This window comes from Pectinophora gossypiella, unplaced genomic scaffold (assembly GCF_024362695.1).
Source record: "Pectinophora gossypiella unplaced genomic scaffold, ilPecGoss1.1 Pgos_48, whole genome shotgun sequence".
NCBI classification, from domain to species: Eukaryota; Metazoa; Arthropoda; class Insecta; order Lepidoptera; family Gelechiidae; genus Pectinophora; species Pectinophora gossypiella.
In genome coordinates this window covers 112,222-132,053 of record NW_026063258.1, presented here as the reverse complement: position 1 = coordinate 132,053, position 19,832 = coordinate 112,222, and the positions used below count along the sequence as shown (strand labels likewise).

At 39.4% G+C, this 19,832-nt stretch overlaps 2 long non-coding RNA genes across 3 annotated transcripts; both read right to left on the bottom strand.

Moving 5' to 3' along the window:
- Window positions 1-294: 294 nt before the first annotated feature.
- Window positions 295-1,020, bottom strand: LOC126381376 (uncharacterized). Of its 2 annotated transcripts, none has more exons than XR_007568786.1 (2): window positions 914-1,020; window positions 295-445 (listed from the first exon to the last, which is right to left on the bottom strand). It is a non-coding gene; the product is annotated as an uncharacterized LOC126381376 (long non-coding RNA). The 2 variants fall into 2 exon arrangements; XR_007568787.1 differs by lacking the exon at window positions 914-1,020 and adding an exon at window positions 678-778.
- A 14,661-nt stretch (window positions 1,021-15,681) lies between these two features.
- LOC126381379 (uncharacterized) lies at window positions 15,682-16,533 on the bottom strand. Its single transcript, XR_007568792.1, has 3 exons — window positions 16,457-16,533; window positions 16,035-16,054; window positions 15,682-15,766 (listed from the first exon to the last, which is right to left on the bottom strand). It is a non-coding gene; the product is annotated as an uncharacterized LOC126381379 (long non-coding RNA).
- Between the last annotated feature and the right edge of the window lie 3,299 nt (window positions 16,534-19,832).

Genomic DNA, 19,832 nt, shown 5'->3' with positions numbered 1-19,832 from the left:
ATATAGTGCAGAAAGTTCTCTTTTGTTCACTTTAGTTAAATTGGGAATCGTAATGAAGTGAACATTGCGAAGTAAAATGATTTGGATTATGATTAAATGAAATAGGCTTAGAAAAAACCCGAAACAGAGTAAATCATTAGTGAGAAAATTGGAGCAAAACATTCTAAATGCTGATCATACCGAATCAGTAATTGTGTAAGTGCGGTAATATTTCCTCGAGGTGTTGGTCGCTACATTGTGACTTTATGACTTGTGTGTGTGAGAGCAGGGTGCTCTGTCGTTTTGTGGTCGTGGACCATGGTGGCCATCCCGGGAGGGGATGTTGTGACTCATGACTGTTTTGTAGCGTAACCGCAGTTTGGGGAGGAATATTACAGCCTGTTGTGCTTTGCAGTAGATGTGTAATGTTGGTTGATTTAATTGAGCAATGAAAGCTATGATTGACCTGTTTCGGAGCAACTCTGATAGGAAGCTGCGCACTTGTAGTGTTCGGGGCTGCAGCCACTTTTGTGCTGCTCGTCTTAGAAACTACAGGTATGCGGTCGAGGCCGGATTTTATGTTGACTTTGTATTTGGTCATGACATTGTACCTGAATCTAAGTCATGTTGAACTCCGGTAGAATTAGTCAAACGAATTAGAAATTAGTGATATAGAAGAAATTGTGTAACCCATTGACCTGTTTCGGAGCAACTCTGATAGGGAGCTGCGCACTTGTAGTGTTCGGGGCTGCAGCCACTTTTGTGCTGCTCGTCTTAGAAACTACAGGTATGCGGTCGAGGCCGGATTTTATGTTGACTTTGTATTTGGTCATGACATTGTACCTGAATCTAAGTCATGTTGAACTCCGGTAGAATTAGTCAAACGAATTAGAAATTAGTGATATATGTAGAAGAAATTGTGTAACCCATTGACCTGTTTCGGAGCAACTCTGATAGGGAGCTGCGCACTTGTAGTGTTCGGGGCTGCAGCCACTTTTGTGCTGCTCGTCTTAGAAACTACAGGTATGCGGTCGAGGCCTGGATGTCATGTTGACTTTGTATTTGGTCATGACATTGTACCTGAATCTAAGTCAAGTTGACCTCCGGTAGAATTAGTCGAACTGCACAAATTAGAAATTAGTGATATAAAGGAAATTGTGTAACGCATTGACCACTATTCTACCAACTAAAATGTAAAGTTTGTGTGCTAGCTGTGTTGAGATATCGTCACTTGGTGTAAGTGGCATGAGTTGCTGTCGCTCGATTTAGGTGGCAGCAACGAGTGTGTTGAGATATCGCCACTTGGTGTAAGTGGCATGAGTTGCTACCGCTCGATTTAGGTGGTAGTGACGCCTGGTTGTGAGATATCGTTACTCAGCTGATTTTAGTGTAAAGAGTAATTGGATTTTCAAGTTTGGTTGTTTATAGTGTGTGAATACTGGTCAATGGTCCGTGTATTGTTAGTTGATGATTTATCATGATGTAATGTGAGCTCGTGTAGAGTCACAAGTAGAGCTCGTGTAGAGTCACAAGTAGAGCTCGTGTAGAGTCACAAGTAGAGCTCGTGTAGAGTCACAAGTAGAGCTCGTGTAGAGTCACAAGTAGGGCTCGTGTAGAGTCGCAAGTAGAGCTCATGTAGAGCTCATGCAGAGTCCTATATAGAGTCTCATGTTAGGTCAGGAATGACCGAGCGAACTTGGATACTGTGCTGTGGTATATTGTTTCAGATTAACACACGAGGACGTGTGTCTCGCAGGATGGCCGTGTCGGAGTTAGTTATGAATTAAGAAGAGAAATTGATCAAATCGTAAAATAAAATGAAGTTACATCACTTCCGTCATGAAGTTGCAACGCTCCAACGAAAGGTGGCGTACGAGCAGAGCGGAGTGAAGTCGGAGAGTCACTACAGAGTCGTCGTGTCGAGCGGACGTGTACTGCCGTTCTAGTCGGGCAGTCTACCGCGAACCTTCGTCGTGAGCGGACGTGTCGAATAATTACGATCGGAACGTGGAGTGCTATAGTCGCTCACCTATAACTTGTAGGGACGTCAAGAAAGTGTGATCGGAAAAGAGCACCTAGCAAGTACGTTCACATGTCCCGATGATTCGGTCCGAATGTTGGAACCATGGGTGGTGGAGGGCCCCTTCGCGCTAACGTCCTTATGCGCGCTAGATAACGAGAGACTGTGTAACCGTTACGAATACCGTGACGTTGCCGTGAGTGTGTACCTTATGCTGTGACTTTATTTAATCGTGATACAAAAACTATGTGGAAGTAAATAAAATGATTGTGATACTGATGACGGCCATTATTGTCTTCTAACGCCCACCCTCCATTCTGATGATGATGTTACGACCCCCACTGTTACGACAAGCATAAAAACTATACTCCGAATAAGAAAAGTTTTGGCACAACTTTGAACATTTCCGAAACTTATTTTTTCCTTGGTTGCATTTGGTTCATGATTGTGACTTTTAAAATTTTTTGACTCTATTAATTCATGCTGTTGGTGATCATTCAGTATACTTTTCATGTGTAAGATAGACATACTGGCGGCGTAGGGGTGGCCCAAGGGCCACCCTCGCCGCACCCTAACCTACTGTTATGCCTTGTAAAAATTATGACAAAACACTATTACTTATTCTAAAAAAGAATTATGGATACCTATTTATATGCGAATCAAATTTATACCAACAAATATTAGTCCAAAAATAAGTTATACCTAACAAACCAGTATTCTTAGATGTTATTATGTGAAAGTACTATTATGCTTAAAAACGTTATGCGAAAAGGATTATGATAATTAAAATTATGACAAAACCATTTATGCATTTTAAGAGAATCCCGTTGAAAGGCAAATTCTGAATGCCAATGGGAATCTTATTGTAAAAAAACGTATATATTGCCCCTTAAAAGATTTAGTCTATGCTGTTCTGGGAGCAAATAAAAAACATAGAACACGTTCAGCTGCTTGTCTTCCCGGGCATGTCGTAAAAACCGACAGAGGGATTGCGTCCTCTAACATGATGGACTAATGTTATGGGCGATAGGCTGATCCCTTATCACCATAAGGTTCATCATATCCATCTTAGGACTTCGTATCAACAGTGGCTGCAAGTTGTCTTTGATTACTTGTGGCTCTGCCCACCCCATTTGGGATTACGGGCGTGAGTTTATGTATGTATGTATGTAAAAGATTTAGTAATCTTATGTAATCGACTGACTTGTAAAGCAAGTTTATTTTTATTCTGGGTATTAACAATGTGCCGATCGCTATTTTTTGCAAATAATCCTATATGTTTTTTTTACATATATTAAGTTTTCAAAGATATATTGTGATGCCAAAGTTAAAATATTAATTTCTTTAAATTTATTTCTAAGTGACATCTTGGGTCCCAATTTGTAAATCGCCCGAATGGCCCGCTTTTGCAGAACAAAAATGCTGTTCACATCTGCAGCATGACCCCACAGCAAGATGCCGTACGACATTAGACTGTGGAAGTAGGCAAAATAAACTAATCGCGCGGTTTCTACATCGGTTATTAAACAAATTTTTTTGACCGCGAATGCTGCTGAGCTGAGCCTTTTGGACAACTTATCAATATGAGGACTCCAACTTAGCGTCCAAAGTAATTCCCAAAAATACAGCAGTATCCGTGAGGTCCAATTCCTTATTTTTTACAATAATAGAATCGAGCGGCCTACTAACATTCGATAACGTAAAATAAACATATTTTGTTTTATTTTCATTAAGTAGCAGGTTGTTTACAGTAAACCAATCCACTACCTCTGAAATGGCGTTGTTTACATCGTCAAAGGAATCTTGTCGTCTCTTTACTTTAAAAAGTAAGGAGGTATCATCTGCAAACAGCACCACCTCATGTTTTACAAGACTAGGTAGGTCGTTTATGTAAACTAGGAATAGAAATGGACCTAGAATTGAGCCCTGTGGGACGCCTATAGTGACGTTAGATCCACACGATCTGGAGCCATGCACATCAACCCTCTGAACGCGGCCACTAAGGTACGACTCCAAAAGAGCGATGGCATTATCAGTTATTCCATAGTGTCGAAGTTTTGCGATCAAGATATCATGACAAACGCAATCGAAGGCTTTGGAAAGGTCGCAAAAGACACCAATAGCATCTTTAGACTCCTCCCAAGCCTGAAAAACATGATTTATTAACTCAACACCAGCATCGGTTGTTGAGCGACCCTTTGTGAAACCAAATTGTTTATTAGACATTAAATTGTTTAAATTGAAATGTTGAAGTAATTTCAGTAATAAAATTCTTTCAAATATTTTACTAAGCGTGGGTAGTATAGATATTGGTCTAAAATTAGTAGGGTCAGAAGTACTACCAGCTTTAAACAACGGAATGACTTTACTGTGCTTCATTAAATCTGGAAACACACCATTGTCTACACATTTATTAAATATACATGATAGATAGGGAGCTATGCAATCAATCACGGAGTTAATGACTTTAACAGAGAGACCATGAAGATCTGCAGTCTTTTTGATTTGACTCACGTGTGTAAATGTTAGTTTATCTACTTTGGACGTATCTATGTGCTCCCTTACAAGTGATTGAGCGAGTGCAGGAGATGACTTCAAGTCCTTTTAGAACACGCACACACTAGCTGCCGAAATTGTGACCCGTCTGACTGGCGGCAGGCCACAAGTCACGTCAAAGTGAAAACTCGTACTACCCTCTCATCTTTTAATATTCTGTCGTTTACGTTTTTTATATCAATTCGCGGTGATTCGCGACATTCCCCACCACAAAGAAAAAGATAAGCTATGATAATAAAACCAAAATGTGAAGAATGAGCTTTTAATATCGAATCATCATTATCATGTCAATGTTACCTATTTTGCTGCATAGGCACTAGGAATACAGCGTACGTTGTGCAGAAGTTGTGACGTCCACTCTTTAACCTTGTCTCTAGCCCTTTGCGCCGCAAGACGTCGTGGTCTGCTAGAAGATGCCTCAGCCTCGGGCGCCGCGGTGTCGTTGGTCTCGCGGGTAGTAGCTTGTGCAAATTGTGTGTCATAATTACATAACATAAAACATAAACTGCCTATATACGTCCCACTGCTGGGCACAGGCCTCCCCTCAATCAACCGGGCCTCTGTCATAATTAAGCATATCTTTTTCAGGAGAGGTTTGCAGCTGATCCGACTCAGTTATCTGAGATGGTTGTTCAGATTCAGGATCATTGATCTCTAAAGGATATAAATGTGCAATTGATCTGGTCCAAGTTTCATTTGGTGAAGTAACAACCTTAGCTAATCACGGCAGAAATCTTCCCCACTTTCCATAAAGATCTGTTGAAGTCTCCTTTAATCTTTACTGTATCACCCACTTGAGGTATCGTGTCAACAACAACTCTTGATTGTCGATGTAAGTGTCTACGGTCTCTCAAACTCGTAAGGTAATGGTTTGTAAACATTTTTACGTACTCTTGCAGAATGCGTTGTCCTCGTTTCCAACCTTCTATAAGGCAGGCCTTGGTTGTAGTAGCTGGTTGCAAAAACTCCTCGTCAATAATTTCTGTTACTAAAGGTCCACCATTCCGCAGGAAAACAGCAGGCTTCAAAATATGTTCTGGTTCACTACCGACACAAGTCAGTGGGCGGAAGTTTACTACAGCTTCGACTTCTCTCATAATGTTGTGTAACTGTGTGTCATTCAACAAATGTTTCTCCAAGGTTCTCTTCAAACAATTTTTAACTATTCCTATCAACCTCTCGTAAAATCCTCCGAACCATGGCCCAAGTTCAGGAATGAATTTTCATTTTATGCCCTTCTTAATGCAATAGCCATTGTTAAGTACGTCCGAAGTTAACTTAAACTGCAAAGCATTATCTGAAATAATAACCTTAGGTGTACCTCTAGTAGATATAAACCTCCTCTGGGCTAATAAGCATTGTTCTGCTGTTAAATCTTGTACGACCTCCATGTGGATGGCGCGTACGGCCAGACACGTCAAAAGACAGACCCACCGCTTTTCGCTGGGACCTTTCGTCTCCACTATTAATGGGCCGAAATAGTCGATCCCTACGTATGAGAAAGGTTCATAGTATCTCACTCTTTCAGGTGGTAAAGGGGCCATTGGTGGCAGTTTGAACGGGCCACCTCCATGCTTTCGCCATGCTTGGCAGCGACGAAACACCTTTTGAACCTGTGCTCGGCCATGCGGCACCCAATAATGCAACCTGAATGCCGATAACGTGTGCGAGACGCCTATATGATAATTCAAAGTGTGAATCTTGTCTATTACTTTCAAGGTGAATTCGTTGTTCTTTGGTAGAAGTATGGGATGTTTCTGATGCTCTGGCCAGTCTGCGTTACGAAATCTTCCACCACAACGAAGCAGTCCTTTGTCATCTAAAAACAACCCAAGTGATCTCTTTAAGTCAGTTTGCTCGCCTCGCGTCTCTTTCGGAAAATATGTCCGCTGTATACGTAAAATCTCTTTAATGTTATCTTCAGGGTCTCAAAAATCAGTTTGGGAGATTGCCTGCACGTCATCACTATCGAAGATATTAGACTCACCTCTTGAATCCTCAACTATATTGGAAACTTCAGGGGAAGGAAGATTGTTTTCCTGATGTACCTTCGTTTGCGTATCCGAAGGACCCTCCCCAGTCGAAGAAATTGGAGCACATAACACCTCAGTACCATTCTTAGGCCAATAGTGAATCGAACGTGTCAAAAATTCGGGACCTGTTATCCACTGCTCTATATCATCAACTCGAGAACTATTGGACTTTGTTGCTACATCCGCTGGATTAATCTGAGTGGGTACGTAGCGTAAACGAAGATCGCGATTCCGCTTGATGTCATCTACTCGTTTAGCTATAAACGGTGGCAAAAGCTTTTCTGAAGTACACCAACTCAACACGATTTGGCTATCCGTCCACAAATACTGATTGACAATTGTCATTCTGAGGAATTTGTGTACATACCGGAGCAGCCTACAACCTATAACAACGCCTAGTAACTCGAGTTTCGGTATTTGCAACTCGGACTGCTCAGTTCTCTCTACTAAACGTGATTTTCCTGCAATAAAACTGACAACGGTCTTGTCTCTATTGTGGAGGTGGTATTTAGGAGATGAATCAAACTCAGAAACTGAAGCACCTGTATCAATTAACAAGTCATGTACATATTCGTGAATCTTAAATGACACTTTGTTTAGATTATTACACGTGAACATGTACTCAGGCTCGAAAAAAGTGATTCAACGAACTCACCTCCGGGTCACTCGTCACGGTGTCGTGTTCTGTTGTCATGTAGTGCACGTTGTTGTTCTCGCGCCCCGGGAGATTGCTGGTTCGATTCCTAGAAAATCTCCCTCTATTTCGGAATTGGTTAAATCCTCCACGATTATTATTCGGCAGTCTATAACGCTGACTAAGCATACCCCTATAGAGCATACCACCTTGCATACCACCTCGACTGTTGTTGATGAATCTGCTTCGTCCCCTAGGCTGCCCTCGCGTAGGACCCCTTCCTGCGTATGACCTGTTATGAGACCTATACATATTAAAAACATTTGCTAAAGGTCGCACCTCTTCATCTTGCGCCGCTTGGATAGCCTCTGTTAAAGAAGAACAATTACGCGCAGTAACTATCGTACTTAGGCGAGGATCCCGCAAGCCATTGGCAAATCTCGTTATTGCCTGCTTTTCATTTAAAGGCCGCAAAACTTTGTAGCTGTCGGAGTTCCCTTCAGCCTGCGAGATCGTCAATTCTACGAACAGTTCGGATATTTCCTTTCCGAATTCTACTATAGATTTGCTGTTTTGACGACAATTCGTTAATTTCGTTTGGATAGCAGAAAAACTCTTGCGGTAAAAGCAGTTTTCGCATATCCTTTATAAGCTCCTCAATGGTGTTATATTCAGGCGATAAAATCAATTTAGTTGATTTTATCACTATTTTTTATGATGAATAGCTTCAACTTGGTTTTACATTCCTGTCTAGGAAAAATAGAACTATAATATTCTATGTTCTCAATTAATTGTTTAGTGTTTTCTTCATTATCGGTCATGACAGGGAGTAAGTTTAAAGCCGATCGCAAATCAAAAGTATCTTCCGCCATGGTCGCACTTGTTTTAGTGACTGTACACAGCGAAATAATGTCTTTATATAAAGTGTCAAATTCTCCACTAATGGTATTTATTAGAGTTAGCTCGGCTTGCTTAATCTCTGTTTGCATAGACTGCAGAATATTCAGGCACTCATTAAACTTTAATAAAACTTTATTTGCCTCTTTTACTTTTACTTCCAAAATATTACCTTCTCTCCGTCTAGGCCCGATTTTTATTAAATAAGTTCTAATGGCTTTCAGTTCATTGCAAATTAAAGACAACTCCTCTGCCATGACAGATGAAAAGAAAATCAAATTTTACTTGCATGTCGTATAAATCCACGAATATCATTAAAAGGAAGTGGATAAATAATAGTGTATTATATGTTAAAACCATTAAAATAATTGTATGCGTAAAGTTTCTTAAATAAGTTCATTATGCTAATTATATACGATTATGCACCTTAATAATTAAAGAGGATAAATGTGATTATAATGTATCATACCTCGAGTAATTTAATCACATTCAAAATCCGCACTGCACATCCTTACACGCGCACAGTAGATTTACGGAATCGCGCACACGTCACACAGTTTCTGGTTTTAGTTGATGCCGCCTTATGATGCTCGAATACCTCATCAGTCTCTGGTCATCTATTCTCCGTTGTATCTGCTTATCGTTACAGTTTTTCGCGAACTTGTAGGCCAGGGCCAAGATTCCCAACACCAATGCGGTGCATATAATCAGCAATAAAATATTGCTCATTTCGTGTCGTTGGACCTGCTCTGCAGCTGCGTTATTTGCACCTACTCCTGTGATCTGTACAAGCCCCTGCTTCCACCTGCTGCTCCTTCTCAGTACTCTTGTTGTTGTCCATTTTCCTTATTTCTTTGAACCGGCAGTCGAAAACTCTCGAACAAAGAAAAATGCGTTACTAGTCCGCAGTTATCGTCAACGAAGTAGTGCTCCATGCCGTACATAAATTCTAGTTCGCGCTCGATGTTTACACATGTTGCTCCTTTTTGGGATACACGCGTGCCACGGTTCCAATGGCAGAGGTCGCCATGTGGAGGTGGTATTTAGGAGATGAATCAAACTCGGAGGTTGGTAACGAACTGCATTTATTAGGTACTAGCTTTTGCCCGCGACTTCGTCCGCGTGGCGTGTTATATAAGAGAGAGATCTTTGTGTGTGTGTGGGAGTGCATACTTATGCAGTTTAGATTTTTTCATAAGTACATTTTTTTTTCCCAATAACTCCCATTTTTCAAAATACAGCCAAAAATAAACTTTATATTTACTAAGGTATGCATGCGTGCTAGATTGAATCAATTGATTGAATTGTTTTTTTTTTAATTGATTGTTCATTGAGTTTTAATTTTAATACACACTTCCTCTCTTCCCTTCAACGTTGCTGTGCCCTATAGGGTCCATGTTTTAGTTCCTATGCCTATGTAACACCCTATTGTACTACATGGAATGCAATAAATAATTTAATTGAATTGAATTGAAAATATCTATCTTACGCGGTTTCGATTTTTTCATACAAATGTTTTTTTCCCACTAACTCCCGTTTCCGTGGGAATTTTGCAATATCCTGTTGCAACTAAGCTTTAAGTTAACTAAGGTACCTGTATGCCAAATTTCAAGCGTCTAACTTAAGCGGTTTAGATTTTTCATACAAAAAGATTTTCCCGCTAATTTCCGTTCCCGTGGGAATTCCGGGAATTCCTTTCTTAGTGCACCTTGAAACAAAGATCTTTTGCTACCTAACGGAGAAGGTAGGTAAATAGGAAATGGTGTTATAGAAATACTGATATCGATATGTTTCAGAAATTTATAAAGTGGTGTTTACCTGAAGGGCACAGCTAGATGTTATAGACCGGTGAGCATGAGACAAAGAAAACTCCCTTTGAATTTGTACAATGTATAATTTGAAATATACAAATTTAGTTAACCATAGGTAGGTCAAAAACCCTATGGAGGGAGACAGGTCGCGCTTTGGTCCGTCAGGTTAATTGTCACTCCGTAACAACCATGGGATATCACTATATTTAAAAACACTGTCCGTACACCTGTAGGCACCTCACTTACTCGAGGACCTCCGACTATCAGGCCTACCTGAGGCGTTCCGGAATACCGTACAGGTGATGAGTTGAGGCCGGCTCAGGCCAGGGCGTGCTGGACGATGGCGGCGCAGCGGGCCAACTGTTACGCAGCTGGCGGGCTGCACGTCCACCGGTCAACCTCGCAGTCCTTCACCGGGCCTTATCCGGAGTGTTGACAAAAGGAGAGGCGCGGCACATCCACATGCGCGCCGCACAAAAGGAAGCTTCGACGTGCAAACAACCAAGGCAAGCTCCGCCGAAATGAAGCTTGAAATAACTTGCAAACTCAGAAGAAAACAGTAGCAATCTTCATTCACAAAATTTGTTGAAATAGTCTGATCCAATCATAAACTTCTTCTTAGATTAAAACTTGCAAAACGTTCGACGTTAAAAACTTGCAAAAACGTTAAAACTTCAAAACGTTAAGAACTTAAAGAAAACAAAACAAAAACTCAGAAATTTTAAAACCCCATCTGCAACAAGGAATGGCAATGATTAGCATGTGGTTCAGCTGACAGCGTGGCAAGGCAACTCACGAGTGTAAAACAAAGAAAATAACTTACAGGTTCATCCGGGATAGTTGGGCATCGCTCGGATGAAACCTAAACCCACCCACTGGACCTTAGGCGATGGGATTTCAGTGATGTTGCTGAAAACAAGGACCTCGAGGTTATCACAAAGTTGGTGCAAAAATATGCACGAAGAATTGCGAGGACTCACCATCTCGGTTAAGTTGTTTATTTAAATCGAGACATCGGCTCTTGATGTCGCCGATAAATCGTGGCTTTTAATTTGCCCACATTATTGTTACGGCAGTGGAGTCTCCGGCGCTCTCGCGACGTCCCCACTTTCCATAACCTGTCTCTCAGCTCAGCCAGCTGTCAGTCTGACACAAGAACCACGAACAAAGTTGCCAAACTAGAAAAAATCTACCAAACCATAAATTCGCCGAATCAACGACAATAATCGATCGACTTGTTTGATCCGAAACCTAAATAAAATATAATATAATTTCAATAAATGTTGCAGATAATTAAATATACCAAATTTTGAAGAAAATAAAATAATCAAAAATATTCGGGCCCATCGATAACCCTGCAGCGCCATCTGTGATTTCCTGCGGGTAAAATATAAAAACAATGTTAAATCGCCAGAAACCACAAGATGTCGCTACAAGGCTCGTTGGTCCGAAATGCTTCGTTACAATACCCCCCTACCCACGAGAGGTTTCGAACTGGGTGAGAAACACGGCTGCCCTCAGCCATAGAGCCTGGAGCGCACAACCAGTCTTAATTTTGAAGAATAAAAATAATCTGCCTCTAAAGACGAGACAACTAAACAAATTAAAAAAACGTAACGAAGCACAAATCAAACATCTAAACAGCACAACCCTAAGCACAACAATTACCCCGACCTGATATTCATCACCATTCATTGATTACCTTTCACTTCTTTCATAAAGTAGCACCCAGTATCCATTTCACTGGGTGTTACCCACATTCATACCCCTGTTGAGCTGACAACTCTCTTAGTGTCACTCGATCCCCAATTCTAAAGACAAAGACAAAAAACAAAACAACAGTTGCTAGAGGCTTATTTAAGGAGTCACTACCCGCTCCGTCGAAAAACAAAAAAAAATAGTCAACCTAATGAGGTTTCCTATTTAAATGAATTTCTAATAAATGGCTACTATAAAGCCTAAAAAATGTTGTCACGAGCAACATGAATAAACTATATCAAATAGTTGGCTATAACCGCCTAAACAAAAAAAACATAAAAACGCTAAGTTGAGCGTTCATAAAAACGCTGCGTTGCAGACGCCAGTGTGTATGGGCCTTATCAGCGCACCATAAACACACTAAAAAAAACATTTAACAATTTTAACATAAACAAACATAAAACATCTATTGGTAAATGTACCTAGTTATTTTAAAATCCAAAAGACTAATTAATAGTCTTTAACTACATAAAAAAAATGTGTTTGTTATAAATAGGTTGTTACTAGGTCCTAATGACACAAGTAACCCCAAAAATTTTTTCTAAATGTTATTGAATGCTAACCATGAAAAGGAAAAATTCTCCAATGAGTGACCGCAAGCTTTAAGATTCCCATTCTGCTTCGATTGGATGTCCCTATCGACAGACTCCGTGCATACTACACGCTCAAGACGGTGATGAAGATGATTATACAAAGCCCTAGCACGCATAAGGCGATGACGTTCCCTAGACTTCACTGCAGTATCAGTCTTTGCCTGCAGCTCCTTCAGCTTTTCGGTGATAATTGGGAATTCGGCCAGTGGCTTCCGCTCATCGTCCAGTACTTCATCCGGAGAGAAACCAGTGATCAACTCCCTAAGCTGTTTCTTCATTTTGAGAACAATATCAGCTGGTGCTTCAGCACAAATACTCACTCCATAAACCAACTCATAACGGAGCAGTGATTGTAAACCAACAGTTTGGATATCCATGGTTGTGTCTTAGCTATAATTTCAAGTTTGAAAAGAGTTCTGAAGTTAACTGAAGTAAATTTATGTTTCTAAATGTACCCGTCTGCCTCCAAAACTTATTTTCTTAAATTTGTACAAATTTTCCATTAAATATAAACCAAATAAGTGTAATTATCACACAACATCAATTCTCAGTCTATCCCTGTAAATAATTTTCAAAACAATAAAAGAAACAACAGTGTTTTATATAAATTTTGTTTAAGGTTATGTTTACTATGAAGTAAATGTTTATTTTTAAGTTGTAATATGTTATCAATCAATATGTAAAGATGGTAAAGGAAATTTACTACTGAATACTCAATAAAGTTGATATTGAAAGACAGTTCTATAATTATTTCAATAAAAACAAATAAGCAAAATATTTGCCAAGCAGCGGCACAACTATCAATATGATGATGAAGCAAAGTTACAAAATATCTATTTCTACTCAATATCCTGTTGTAAATGTTATAAAATTCTACCTTTATGTGTTTTAAGAAAGTGATAATAATTGATTTCAAATAATAGGGTAATTATGTTTGTTTTTTAATTAAATAATATATGTTTAGCAAAAAAAACTCAATCTATAAAATTGCTAGTAAGCATCAAAAAAAGAAAATGTTCAAAATATGGTTTTAACCTGTAGTTATACAAAAGGTTAAATAAATAATGAAAACACAAATGTAGTAGCTACTAAATATGACAATAAGCCCTGGACCACTTTGGTCTTAAATTTGGGTTTAAAACTTATTGTACAAAAAAAAGTATTTAAGTTAGGTCTCTGTAGGAGGCCTAGAACCTTACTTATGCTAAGACAAACACAACTTAACCTAAGATGCAAACAAAACACAAACAATTCACACAAAATCCCATCACTTTTAATATTAAAAAAAAAATACACTGTTTTCACAAAATTTATTCTTAAAGTTTATGCCAACACCACTTATATTCTAAAATGGTTGTACAGAGCGACAATTTCACCAAGAAGGGCGCCACTGAAACACTTTTTTTTACTTAGAGAATGGAATTCAATGAAAAATAGTGGGCCGTTAGGTAAAGTATCTCTCTGTGACATGCCCATAAGATAGCACTAGGTTTTAAAAACATCTTTCCGTCCTCCTTGTAGGCACCTCACTTACTCGAGGACCTCCGACTATCAGGCCTACCTGAGGCGTTCCGGAATACCGTACAGGTGATGAGTTGAGGCCGGCTCAGGCCAGGGCGTGCTGGACGATGGCGGCGCAGCGGGCCAACTGTTACGCAGCTGGCGGGCTGCACGTCCACCGGTCAACCTCGCAGTCCTTCACCGGGCCTTATCCGGAGTGTTGACAAAAGGAGAGGCGCGGCACATCCACATGCGCGCCGCACAAAAGGAAGCTTCGACGTGCAAACAACCAAGGCAAGCTCCGCCGAAATGAAGCTTGAAATAACTTGCAAACTCAGAAGAAAACAGTAGCAATCTTCATTCACAAAATTTGTTGAAATAGTCTGATCCAATCATAAACTTCTTCTTAGATTAAAACTTGCAAAACGTTCGACGTTAAAAACTTGCAAAAACGTTAAAACTTCAAAACGTTAAGAACTTAAAGAAAACAAAACAAAAACTCAGAAATTTTAAAACCCCATCTGCAACAAGGAATGGCAATGATTAGCATGTGGTTCAGCTGACAGCGTGGCAAGGCAACTCACGAGTGTAAAACAAAGAAAATAACTTACAGGTTCATCCGGGATAGTTGGGCATCGCTCGGATGAAACCTAAACCCACCCACTGGACCTTAGGCGATGGGATTTCAGTGATGTTGCTGAAAACAAGGACCTCGAGGTTATCACAAAGTTGGTGCAAAAATATGCACGAAGAATTGCGAGGACTCACCATCTCGGTTAAGTTGTTTATTTAAATCGAGACATCGGCTCTTGATGTCGCCGATAAATCGTGGCTTTTAATTTGCCCACATTATTGTTACGGCAGTGGAGTCTCCGGCGCTCTCGCGACGTCCCCACTTTCCATAACCTGTCTCTCAGCTCAGCCAGCTGTCAGTCTGACACAAGAACCACGAACAAAGTTGCCAAACTAGAAAAAATCTACCAAACCATAAATTCGCCGAATCAACGACAATAATCGATCGACTTGTTTGATCCGAAACCTAAATAAAATATAATATAATTTCAATAAATGTTGCAGATAATTAAATATACCAAATTTTGAAGAAAATAAAATAATCAAAAATATTCGGGCCCATCGATAACCCTGCAGCGCCATCTGTGATTTCCTGCGGGTAAAATATAAAAACAATGTTAAATCGCCAGAAACCACAAGATGTCGCTACAAGGCTCGTTGGTCCGAAATGCTTCGTTACAACCTCTACGGTACCTAAGCTATGTCCCTTCCAAATTTCAAATGCCTACGTTTAGCCGTTCAGGCTATGCGTTGATATATGTCAGTCACTGAGTCAGTCAGTTTCTCCTTTTATTTAGATTTGATTTTTTCATACAAATGTTTTTTCCCGCTAACTACCGTTCCCGTGGGAATTTTGTAATATCCTGTTGCAACTAAGCTTTAAGTTTACTAAAGTACCTGCATGCCAAATTTCAAACGTCTAGCTTGAGTGGTTTAGATTTTTCATACAAAAGGATTTTCCCGTTAATTCGCGTTCCCGTGGGAATTTGGGAATTCCTTTCTTAGTGCACCTCCACGGTACCTAAGGTACCTGCATGACAAATTTCAAAGGTCTAACTTGAGTGGTTTAGATTTTTCATACAAAAGGATTTTCCCGCTAATTCTCGTTCTCGTGGGAATTTCGGGAATTCCTTTCTTAGTGCACCACTACGGTACTTAAGGTATCTGCATGCCAAATTTCAAACGTCTAACTTGAGTGGTTTAGATTTTTCATACAAAAGGATTTTCCCGCTAATTCCTGTTCCCGTGAGAATTTTGGGAATTCCTTTCTTAGTGCACCTCTACGGTACTTAAGGTACTTGCATGCCAAATTTCAATTGTCTAACTTGAGTGGTTTAGATTTTTCATACAAAAGGATTTTCCCGCTAATTCCCGTTCCCGTGAGAATTTTGGGAATTCCTTTCTTAGTGCACCTCTACGGTACTTAAGGTACTTGCATGCCAAATTTCAATTGTCTAACTTGAGTGGTTTAGATTTTTCATACAAAAGGATTTTCCCGCTAACTACCGTTCCCGTGGGAATTTTGTAATATCCTGTTGCAACTAAGCTTTAAGTTTACTAAAGTACCTGCATGCCAAATTTCAAACGTCTAACTTGAGTGGTTTAGATTTTTCATACAAAAGGATTTTCCCGTTAATTCGCGTTCCCGTGGGAATTTCGGGAATTCCTTTCTTAGTGCACCACTACGGTACCTAAGGTACCTGCATGACAAATTTCAAAGGTCTAACTTGAGTGGTTTAGATTTTTCATACAAAAGGATTTTCCCGCTAATTCCCGTTCTCGTGGGAATTTCGGGAATTCCTTTCTTAGTGCACCTCTACGGTACTTAAGGTATCTGCATGCCAAATTTCAAACGTCTAACTTGAGTGGTTTAGATTTTTCATACAAAAGGATTTTCCCGCTAATTCCCGTTCCCGTGAGAATTTTGGGAATTCCTTTCTTAGTGCACCTCTACGGTACTTAAGGTACCTGCATGCCAAATTTCAATTGTCTAACTTGAGTGGTTTAGATTTTTCATACAAAAGGATTTTCCCGCTAATTCCCGTTCCCGTGGGAATTTCGGGAATTCCTTTCTTAGTACACCTCTACGGTATCTAAGGTACCTGCATGCCAAATTTCAAACGTCTAACTTGAGTGGTTTAGATTTTTCATACAAAAGGATTTTCCCGCTAATTCCCGTTCCCGTAGGATTTTCGGGAATTCCTTTCTTAGTATACCTCTACGGTATCTAAGGTACCTGCATGCCAAATTTCAAATGTCTAACTTGAGTGGTTTAGATTTTTCATACAAAAGAATTTCCCTTCACTACTCTGCTCCTATTGATTGTAGCGTGATGAAAAGTATACTATAACCTGTCCAGGAGTGTGAAGAATAATTGTACCAAGTTTCATTAAAATCCGTCCAGTAGGTTTTGTTTCTATAAGGAACATACAGACAGACAGACAGACAAAAATTTTACTGATTGCATTTTTGGCATCAGTATCGACCACTTATCACCCCCTGATAGTTATTTTGAAAAAATATTTAATGTACAGAATTGACCTCTCTACAGATTTATTATAAGTATAGATCATACAAAAGGATTTTCCCGCTAATTTTCGTTCCCGTAGGATTTTCGGGAATTCCTTTCTTAGTATACCTCTACGGTATCTAACGTACCTGCATGCCAAATTTCAAACGTCTAACTTGAGTGGTTTAGATTTTTCATACAAAAGAATTTCCCTTCACTACTCTGCTCCTATTGATTGTAGCGTGATGAAAAGTATACTATAACCTGTCCAGGAGTGTGAAGAATAATTGTACCAAGTTTCATTAAAATCCGTCTAGTAGTTTTTGTTTCTATAAGGAACATACAGACAGACAGACAGACAGACAGACAGACAAAAATTTTACTGATTGCATTTTTGGCATCAGTATCGACCACTTATCACCCCCTGATAGTTATTTTGAAAAAATATTTAATGTACAGAATTGACCTCTCTACAGATTTATTATAAGTATAGATGACACATTGACAAAATAAGTTAAAGTATATACGAGTATAAGTAGATATAGTGTGTAAGTAAATAAATTCGTCCACTACACTATACGTACTACGCATGTATGCAACTGTGGCATACGCTTGTAATGACGCGTCAGTAAACAATGTAATTCATGCTTTACTTCGCCTTCTCGTTCTACTACTAAAGCACTCTCAAAATGTCTTGGCACAGTAACATATTTTATCCTCTCTAAGCCTTCTACGATGGATTTCCATTCTTGTAGTGTCTCTTCTGTCAGTGGAGTATCCCACTGAACCTTTTGGGACCACAAACTTTGAAGAAATACCTTAGCAGGTAACACAATAGGAACTACCAAACCGCAAGGATCAAATATCGACGCAATAAGTCTCAATACTTCTCTTTTTGTGTTCATCTTGCTAACGTCTCTACCCTCTAAACTAAATCTTAACTTCATCTCGTCCTTCTGTAAATTCCACTGTATGAGCCACAGTTTATAGCCCATATATCGTAAAGTTGGTTAAGTTGAAGTTCGTTGTCGAGTGCACATAAAGTTAAAGTTGAGAAAGTAAACAAACGTATTGTCACTATGAAGTTATATTGCACACTAATTATAGCTAATTTATAATATCGCGCGGCGCCTAAATGTAGGTCGCCGCCTCAGCATAAAGTTATGTTCGGACGTGTCCCGTACATGCTGGGAAGGAGAAAGTGAAGGTTAAAAATATAAAAGTACAAAGTAAAAGATTACAGTTAAAAGTAAGAAAGTAGAAAAAATACAAAGTAAAGGATAATATTCATAATTAATAAGATTCTATGCTAAATCTTCGTTTTGCTCTCTTAGATTGCGCTTTTGGCTGCGAGTATGCGTCGCAGCTTGCTTGTCTTGCGTTGTTTCTCGGAGGTAGAGGTTGTGGTAGTTCCTGTTCTGTAGCGGATTGCTGCTTCGAGTTTTCTTTCCAGAATTTTCCTGTACAGCGTCTCACTATATAGCATATGAGAGCAATCAAAAGTCCTCCTACCAACAAATATAGTATATAAAACTGATGTATGTCGTGGGTGCTTATAGTTGACGGGAATCTTTCATTTTCTTTTAGTTGATTCAGTTTAGTTTCTAAGCCCTTATATTTTTCTTCTCCACTGAAAACCGGTGAGTCCTGTATGTTGCTCAAGTTGTATGGTAAGATACTTTTAAAATGTAAATTGTCGTTCGGAATTTGTGAGGTATCGACGTCTATATTCAATTTGCTTCCAAAATAATTATGAGCTGACACAGTTGTGTCTTTAGTCTGCAGAACACAGCCTTCGTTCAAATCTAGGATGCCGATGTTTGCCAGATTAGCTTTGAATATTCTGTTGTTCTCGCATAATATTCTAGCTTGGCATGAGTTACAGCATAATTGCAGCCATTTGTTCAGCTTTCTTAGTTTTATTCATTTGTCGACACACTTCTCTGTTTTCGTTCTACATCTTAATCTTGTTTAAGGACCGAACACCTGGGCTTCACAGGGTGCATGCTCGCTCCGTAAGCTGGTAACAGGGAAGTTGGTATTGCATACATATCGCTCTTCGTTAATCTGCATACAATGATCCAAATCGTTCTCGTGAAGAGTTAAGTATGTATTTGTTTTCAGATATACTGCGATGTATGATGAGCTTAACATAGCTGTTGTGTAATAATCATTGCTTATGTTCATCGGTAATGCAATGGGTTGGTATATCTTGTATTCATCGTCGCTTGCAAGCGGAATGTGTACTTCAAGTAGCAAGTATGACGGTGTGATCCTGGCTCTCACATACAGGAGTTTGTATATATCTCTGATGTTAGCTTCAATGTCATTCCTTTGACTGGAAGGGATAAGCCTTTCGATATTTTGGCTGTAATCATATGAAGTTGGTAAATTAGTTGTTTTGGTGTTATAAAATGAACGTCTAGGTGACCGTTGTACAAGTTAGTTAAGGTGTTTAATAACATGTCTTGAGTTCGTTTCAGGTTGTTAATTATTAACGCAGCTGTAAGTGACGCTGCGTTGAAGTCATTCATGGTAGCCATCACTTCCACTTTATAAGTTATTTTTGATAAGATGTCGTTAGCTCTATTAAGGTACTCATGAATTGAGTTCAGTTGTTGTCTCATAAATCTGTCGTTATTTTTGATGATATCGTTCTCGGTCTCAATAATGCTGGTTTGGTTTTTCATTAAGTCCATCAGATGATTTTCATTTTTTTGAATCTTTTCGATATGGCTTTGATTATTCTGAGCGAATTCTTCATCTAAAACGCCGAATAGGGTGCGTGCTAGGCTGCCAATTCCGTTTATATAACCCCTCTTTTTGCGGTTTATATGTGAACTTAAAAGAATACCATTATATTCGTTGAGTTGTTGTAGTTCATGTTCAAGTTGAGATATAACTGGTAGACATGGTTGTTCCTCCATACGTGTACATAGTTTGTTTAAGTTCGTTATATATTTCGTAAT